We start from the raw sequence: 8,872 nt of genomic DNA on the forward strand, positions 1-8,872 counted from the left end.
ATCTGTTTGTGGAAAATTATTCACCACAATTCTACTTTGTTCAGACATTATAGCCGCCGTTTCTCCATTTTCGAAGCATATTCTCCCTAATTCTACTCTGCTAAGACGTTATATGATCTCTCTCTCTCTCTCTCTCTCTCTCTCTCTCTCTCTCTCTCTCTCTCTCTCTCTCTCTCTCTCTCTCTCTCTCTCTCTCTCTCTCAAATTACAATAGCATACGCATGAACATTGCAGGAATACATGTTAGCATTATGGGGCATACATAAGGTAAATTCATAATCGATAACATAAAAAAGAAAGATACGAGAAACTGAGCGAAAAACATACCAAGGAGATGACTAATATTCATCCTTCACCGAAACTCCACATATACTATACAACAGAACAAGTAAATATTCAGCAAATATTCAAAGTTGCCTACAGTATACACAAAGGCAGGCACCTCAGTAGTAGGTGTTAAACAACTTTTCCATACTGCTGGTGTTAACATCACGATAACTATGCTTTAGGACTTGTATCAGTAGAGCTAGTTATTCAGTTTGAAGGATAGTTATTATTTTTCCATGCACTTTCCTTTATTAGTACCAATATTTGTTGGTCAATGAAGATGCTCACCTTTACTGAGGCATATCCGCCTAGTTTACTAGAAAATTCTACTTCTGTTGGATTTTCTCTGCCCCATAAATATGCAAATAGTATACAGAAATAGGGGAGAAGCAGTTACTCAATATCACCCACATTGACAATGTGCTGAAAAATAGTAGAGAGAGAGAGAGAGAGAGAGAGAGAGGAGAGAGAGAGAGAGAGAGAGAGAGAGAGAGAGAGTTTTCCAAGGAATGACAAAAAGCGCTAAATGAACAATTTACCACACAACCCTCATAAATGAAATCACTGGGGCCCACTGTAAACAACCTTGCTTTGCAAATACTTGTATAAACGAATTTGGTCAAAATCCATAACAACACTCGGGGGTCTGGGAGCAATAAAACTCTAGAATGCACATCAAAGCTTGCAACCACTCTTTGCACTCTAGTGCAAAAATGTATAACACCTTTCATGGCACGCGAGACTTTTTAGCATCTTTTACAACCTTTGAAAATGCTTGATTCTGTTTGTTTAAATATATAATCGGTGACAAAGAAGGTAATTAATTCTACGTTACCCAAACCACCTCAACGAGTGGAATGGAATAAATTAATGATGATGATAATAATAATAATAATAGTAATAATAATAATAATAATAATAATAATAATAATAATAATAATAATAATAATAATAGATGAAGCTAATATATCTTCGTTGGCGAAGGTAATTATTTTGTGCAAAATATCCACAATTACGTAAATCAACATAATAAATGGTTAATGATTTGCAAAGATACTAAAATTATAAATGAAACTATAAAAAATGTCACTTTAAGACGTCATGAGAGTTTTCAAGCTAACGGTTGATAGATGGTAGATCGAGGGCCTTTCGCCGACGATAATCCCATAATAAATTTATAAATTGCATCCAGATGAATCATATTCTACAGATCAATCATGAAATATAAGGAAAATAGAGAAAATATAATACAAATAAGAGCGGAGGAAGAAAATGAGTTATAGAAAAATTGTCGGTGAAGAGACCATTTTGGGTAACGGCCATTTCGCCGCCGACAACTCCATAAATGATCAAAATTTTGATTTCATAAAATTGATCCAAATGAATCATATTATGCAGATGAATAGTGAAATATATAGAAAATGAAAAAAAAAATATGGTAAAAGTTGGTACAAATAAGCGTGGAGGATGAAAATGAGATATGGGGAAAATTGGGAGTTTGTTGGTGAAGAGACCATTTATGTTAGGGACACCCTTAATATCGCCGATGATAATTCCATTAACTTCAGATTTCTTTTTATCTATAAATTAAATCAAGATGAATCAGATTCTTTGGCTGAATCGTGAATTACATTGAAAATTAAGATCCAAGGAGAGTAGAATCTGTTGCCATTTCAGTAAGAGCATCATATATGTAACTAATTTGGTAACGGATGGGTTTTAGTGCATCTATCAGACTCTCCCATTGTGTTTCACCCAGAGGTTTTACTGTTAAGCTTTGTACATGACGTTTCAGTACATCCCAACGATGAGTTGAGGCCGAGAAGAATACATAGAGCTTTTGTATCAGGCCGAAAAAATTAGTTGCTTCTAAGCAGCAACTTGCTGCATCATTCACCACAAGATTTAATGTGTGTGCTGAGCATGGCACGAACAGCGCCCTGGGATTTCTTTGAAGGATTTTCTTCTGTACACATTGTGCTTGCCTTTCATATTGGTGCCATTATCATAACCTCGACCTCGCAAGTTGTCAATGCATAGATCCATTTCTTGAACTCTTCCAGAATAGTTTCAGCCATGAATGCACCAGTGGTTTCTTGTAGTGGCACATAACCCAAGAAATGTTCTCTCACAGCTATCACAGCATTATCTTCATCAACTTGAACAAACCTGATTATGACTCATTTGCTCCACATGACTCACATCAGGTGTGCTGTCCAAAATTATTGAAAAATATTTTGCAGCACGTGCATTTCTCAGAATTTCTTCCTTAATAGCATTTGCTAATATGTCTATCAATTCATTCTGAATGTTTTTTCCTAGATATTGTACATGTGTTTCTTCATTCCTTATCTTCCGCAGATGTTCACATCATAACTGGATCAAACAATACTATTAGTTCCACAAACTTTAAAAAATTTCCATTTCCTGCACTGTACAATTTTTCATTTGTTCCTCGAAAAGAGAGATTCTGCACACCAAGTACCCTTACTAAGGCAATAAGGAGTTCCAAGATTTGTTGCCAATAATTTTCAACTCTTTCTCTTGCACACCGGGTTTCATCATCTATTGTTTTGTGTTTCTTCAAACGCTGTTCAAGCTCTTTCCACTTGCCCACATTGTCCAAATGATCAGGTAATTTTTCATGTGATGACAGTAATGATGACAAGTTTTTCCAGTATCGTAATCCAATACTAGAAAGTGAAGCAATGCGTTTGATGCCAAACAGCTTGCAAACAGAAACACATTACAGAATCAGTTGACACTGAATATTGTAGCCACTTTCGGTGCATTACTTCTCCATTGGGTAAATGTCTTTGATAATGGAAGCTCGAAAACTTCTGGTTTTTATCTCTTGGAAACCTGATATCCAATATCTGCATGGGTCCATGTTGCACTAGTTGCTGCCTTAACTGACCATCATGGCTAGTCCATGTTGCTGGATCACTGTAGTCTATATCAGTCAGTGTAGGGCCTACCAGAGTTCTTCATTGGTGTGTTACTTTCTTCATCCTTGGTCACTGTGCCTTCATTTTCAGACTTATCTTTGTCTGCAGTTTCCTGAACGTTTACTTCAGTCTCTGATTTTTCTTGAGTACTGGTGCTGTTTCCAGCTTCTATCATCTTACAGTTAGCTGTCTCTGGTTCATCTTTCGTATCGGTGCTGTCATTAGGTTCTATCTGTGCTATCTCTGCTGCTGTCTCCGCAATCTGGTGTGTAGACACGATGTATACATTATCTACCCTCACTGCTGTCCTCTGTTTTTTTTTCTCGCAGACCTAGTGATGCTGTCTTTACATTTCATCTCTACTTTCTTTTCTGTCCTTTTTCTCTGATTTTGCATCACTTTTGGTTGCATCATGAGATTCATGACCCAGTTCATCAGTCTCCCGCAGCAGATACTTAAGAAATGATCCTTGTCGTTTGGCTTCTTTTTCTCGTTCAGCTTTACGCTTGCGATACTGAGCTCCAGATGGGCGCTTAGGCATGCTGAAATAGAAATGTTAATGCAAGCTAAATATTGAGTCACTTAAGCGATGACACGTATTTTATAATGTATATATATATATATATATATATATATGTATACATATATATATACATATATATATATATATATGTATACATATATATATATATATATATAATCACACATTTCAATGTACATACAACACACACACACACACATATATATATACATATATGTATATATATATATATATATATATATATTATATATATTATATATAAGCTATAAGCATATGATCATATCATATTTGATATAGCACTGATATTGCATTAATAATTATATTAAATATTAAACCCAATAAAACCCACCAAAAACCATATTAAACCCAATAATCTCCCCCCCCCAAAAAAAAGTGAGTTGAGTAAAAAAAATTCCAGCCCTGATGTGTGTATGTATATATATATATATTATATATATATATATATATATATATATGTATATATATATATATATATATATATAGTAGGAAATATGCCTCAGTTGCTCACTTTTTGGGGCTATTGTCAGGATTACTCACTTTTTGGGGCTATTTTCAGGATTACTCACTTTTTGGGGCTATTTTCAGGATTACTCACTTTTTGGGGCTATTTTCAGGATTACTCAGTCAGGATTACTCATTTTTTGGGGCTATTGTCAGGATTAACCCAGTCAAGATTACTCACTTTTTGCGGCTATTGTCAGGATTACTCACTTTTTGGGACTGTCAGGATTGCTCAGTCAAGATTACTCACTTTTTGGGGCTATTGTCAGGATTACTCAGTCAGGATTACTCACTTTTAGGGGCTATTGTCAGGATTACTCACTTTTTGGGGCTATTGTCAGGATTACTCACTTTTTGGGGCTATTGTCAGGATTGCTCAGTCAAGATTACTCACTTTTTGGGGCTATTGTCAGGATTGCTCAGTCAAGATTACTCACTTTTTGGGGCTATTGTCAGGATTACTCAGTCAGGATTACTCACTTTTAGGGGCTATTGTCAGGATTACTCACTTTTTGGGGCTATAGTCAGGATTACTCACTTTTTGGGGCTATTGTCAGCATTGCTCAGTCCCGTTTGATCACTTCAGTTTGGGGATTTAAACGTATGGGTTTTGTTTACAAACATAACCCCCCCCCCTTAGGGGGCGTTTTCTGTGCGCGGCCACCAGCAGGCGTGGAGTTCTCTATGTGGATGACACATACCCCTAGACAGTGACAATGTTCCTACCGGACATTTGTTTGTTTGTTTTTTATTATAAGACACGCATTTGTATGCAAACGAGGCCCTCCTCCCCCCTGACCACATTCGTTTCAATTTAAGCCTATGGAAAAGTACCCATCTTCTCTGTGCATTTTTTTAATCCTAAGACACATACTCTTGTGTGTCAACGTGGTGCTAAAGAGTACACCCCCCCCCCCGTTATCTATCTCTCTCTCTCTCTCTCTCTCTCTCTCTCTCTCTCTCTCTCTCTCTAGTTCACCCCCCCCGTTCTCTCTCTCTCTCTCTCTCTCTCTCTCTCTCTCTCTCTCTCTTTCAGTCCATTTGTTTTAAGGTCTTTCGCTTACATTAACATATATGGGTAATAATCACTTCCATTGACATATATGGGTAATAAAAAACCTATTGCAACTTAGTTTCTTTTATTATACAAGCATACATGCAAAATAACATTTCGTGAATAAAGACATAGCATTTAGTGGGAAAAAAATCTGACCCTAAAAACATTCATTTGAAACCCTAACATTTGCACGCTTAAAAGCGGTAGGGAAACTTTTTTTAAATACGTTTCTTTAGCACTTGGCAAATCTTCATTGAAAATTCAGGTTTTGTATATTTCCAGATGCACATACACGGTCTTGAATTTAAAATGGAGAAGATAGTATAATAACACTACTACGTCATTTTCCTTTAAGTCGGTGGTGGATAATTGCTCCCTGATTTTCCTAAGGGCGGGCGCAAACTCCATTTAGACTTACGCAATGCGTAAAATATAGGCAGAAGAATGCGCACAAAGCCGAATTGTAATTTTGCACTCGCATATTATTTATGAAACGCTTCATGGAAGAATACCTTCGTAGAAAATCAGTAAAGTATACCGAATGATCTTCTGGCTGCATCCCCAATGGGTCAAAAAATATAATGTTTTCCACCGGACTTTTCTGTATTATAAATAAAACCCAGTGCCCGATTTCGCGATACTGATGTGATGGCAGAGTATTCACAATAAGTAAGATGGGCTTTGTCCTTATCATGGGTATCTTGAAGTCGACCAACGAGGCCCTCCTCCCCCCTGACCACATTCCTTTCAATTTAAGCCTATGGAAAAGTACCCATCTCTCTGTCCATTTTTTTTCTAATAAGTAGCGAAATGTACGCCAAGATTTCAAGACTACGTCACTATTGCGTTGTTTATATTGATAATAACAACAACTAGAGCATCAGTAACAATATTAAAATTTACGGTATTAATGATAACAATAACAATATATCTCATTTTATTCGATTGTAGTGCACGGTTTACTTTATTGATGAGAGAAAAAACAATAAACAATATACATTTACTTTATCCCTTTAAGAAACTGAAGAGTTTAATCTTTACTCCTCGGCAATACAGCTATTCAGCTAATCATATTATTTATAATGTTCCGTTGCCGTATAATTTTACGAACTTTCGAATATGAAATGAAAGATATGTGGATGTTTTATGCTATCCGTATCACTAAAGACGTATGTTAAGGGGTATATGAAAATTAGTTCCACATATGTCAACTCTTTACCAACTAATATCCTTCACACACACACACACACACACACACACACTCTCTCTCTCTCTTATTATTCCTTACTTGTTACAAAATACAGTATTGCAATCGTGTATGTTATTCCAAAATTAAAGTTTAAGCGAAGAGGAAGTTTCTCCAAAATCAGAGTGGATCTGACTTCGTTTTATATTAATGAAAATCGTTTAAGCAAAGAGGAATTATTTGGTAATCTCAGTCTTGTCAGGTGTATGAGGAGAGAGTTGAATATGGAAAGAATTGGTCATTCTTTTCTATACCTCTTCTCGTCTTCCCTTACTGAATTGGCCAAGTTGTTGGGTTGTCCGAAAAACTGCGTATGACTAGGATCCTTCAGATCGGTATTATGCCTAATTCAAATGGAAAACAACGAAGAAGGGCGCGTGCGCGACCTTTGAACAATTTCATACCCGCACCACCGCATCATCACTTGATACGTCCCGGTATTTTCTTTCAGGTTCGTGTTTATTTTACACCATGAAATTTGCCAACGTCTTATGCTTTCAGTTTTCGTTTTTTACTATTGCAGGTATTTCATTGTATAAATATACTTATTTGCAAGTGTTATATCCTTATTGTTTGCCTGATGCGTTTATGGGGGAGACATTTTCATACTCCGATAATATTTTACAAGGAATTTTACAATTATAGCGTCAATTCCACTCTTTTTACTCACATTTCTCGATTCTGAAATAGTTTGGAGTGAGAAAATTCTGAAATTTCTACTCAAATGCAGCCTTCAATTTATATCATGGTTTTACTCCACCTTTTACTGAAGAGACCATTCCATTTAGAGGATATTAACTAAGTTCTAGATTTTACATTCACGCTGAAGTGTCAATGGCACATTTCTATTCTTTCTAATAAGCCTGGAAACCCACTTCAAATGGCATACATCTTTAAAAATGGTCGCCAATGAAAACTTAGTTTTGATACTATAGAAACATGCATAGTTTGTCTGCTTACAACGATACTAAAGGAAACATGTGAAAGGGTTAGTCAGCACGAAGGAATGATTAGATATGGATGAAAAAATCTTCTTTACACGCCGTCATTTCAAAGTAAACTCCTTATACTTATTTTTTCCTTTGGTGGGGGTCGTGTAAGCATTTTTATGGACCGGGGTGGGGGTGGGTTTGCTAATGTGCCTATGAAGGGTTCGCTCTTTTATCTCAGTGTAACAGGTGTACATATTCCCTACTCATTATTAATTACGCATGTGGCCTAAATGAAAAAAGGATATTGGCTAAAACACGAAATCTATTACAATAGCATACGCATGAACATTGCAGGAATACATGTTACCATTATGGGGCATACATAAGGTAAATTCATAATCGATAACATGAAAATAAAAGATACGAGAAACTGATAGAAAAACATACCAAGGCGATGACTAATATTCATCCTTTACCGAAACTCCACATATACTATACAACGGAACAAGTAAATAATCAGCAAGTATTCAAAGTTGCCTACAGTATACACACATGCAGGCACCTCAGTAGTAGGTATTAAACAACTTTTCCATACTCCTGGTGTTAACATCATGATAACCCTGCTTGAGGACTTGTATCAGTAGAGCTAGTTATTCAGTTTGAAGGATAGTTACTATTTTTCCATGCTCATTCAGTTATTAGTACCAATATTTGTTGGTCACTACAGATGCTCACCTTTACTGAGGCATATCCGCTTAGTTTACTAGAAAATTCTACTTCTATTAAAGAGTTATAAATCTTTCTTTGTCCAATCTGTCCTGCACGGAGATTTATTTATTTATCTTTTTTTGGGGGGGGTCTTTTCGGTTTGAGTGCCTATCGAATTTTAATGTTTTTTTATTCCAATGTATGTATTTTGATGTGGAAAACCCAAAAATGATAACCATTTTGTGGAGAAATTATTTATTGATGGATGTGATAGGTAGGGGCTGTAAGGGGGGGGGGGTCGCAGGGGCTAGGCCTAGGTAGGGGTACAGGGCCCTAGGTTAGGTGGTTGTATTAGGTTCGGTAGTGTCCCGAAAATCACTGTGGCCTTAAGGGGGGGGTCGCAGGGGGGGCGGAGGCCCCCCCCCCCCGGGTAGGCCTAGGTAGGGATACAGGGCCCCTATGCTAGGTTATGTGGGTTTTCTTAGGTTCAGTAGTGCCCTGAAAATCAAGAAAGCGCACAGAGAAATTGCAGCATTTCAGTAAGATATTGATTGATATAAGCCAATTTAAGTGTTAATAAATAATTTCTCC

Source organism: Palaemon carinicauda, chromosome 39 (genome assembly GCF_036898095.1).
Source record: "Palaemon carinicauda isolate YSFRI2023 chromosome 39, ASM3689809v2, whole genome shotgun sequence".
In the NCBI taxonomy this organism is placed as follows: Eukaryota; Metazoa; Arthropoda; class Malacostraca; order Decapoda; family Palaemonidae; genus Palaemon; species Palaemon carinicauda.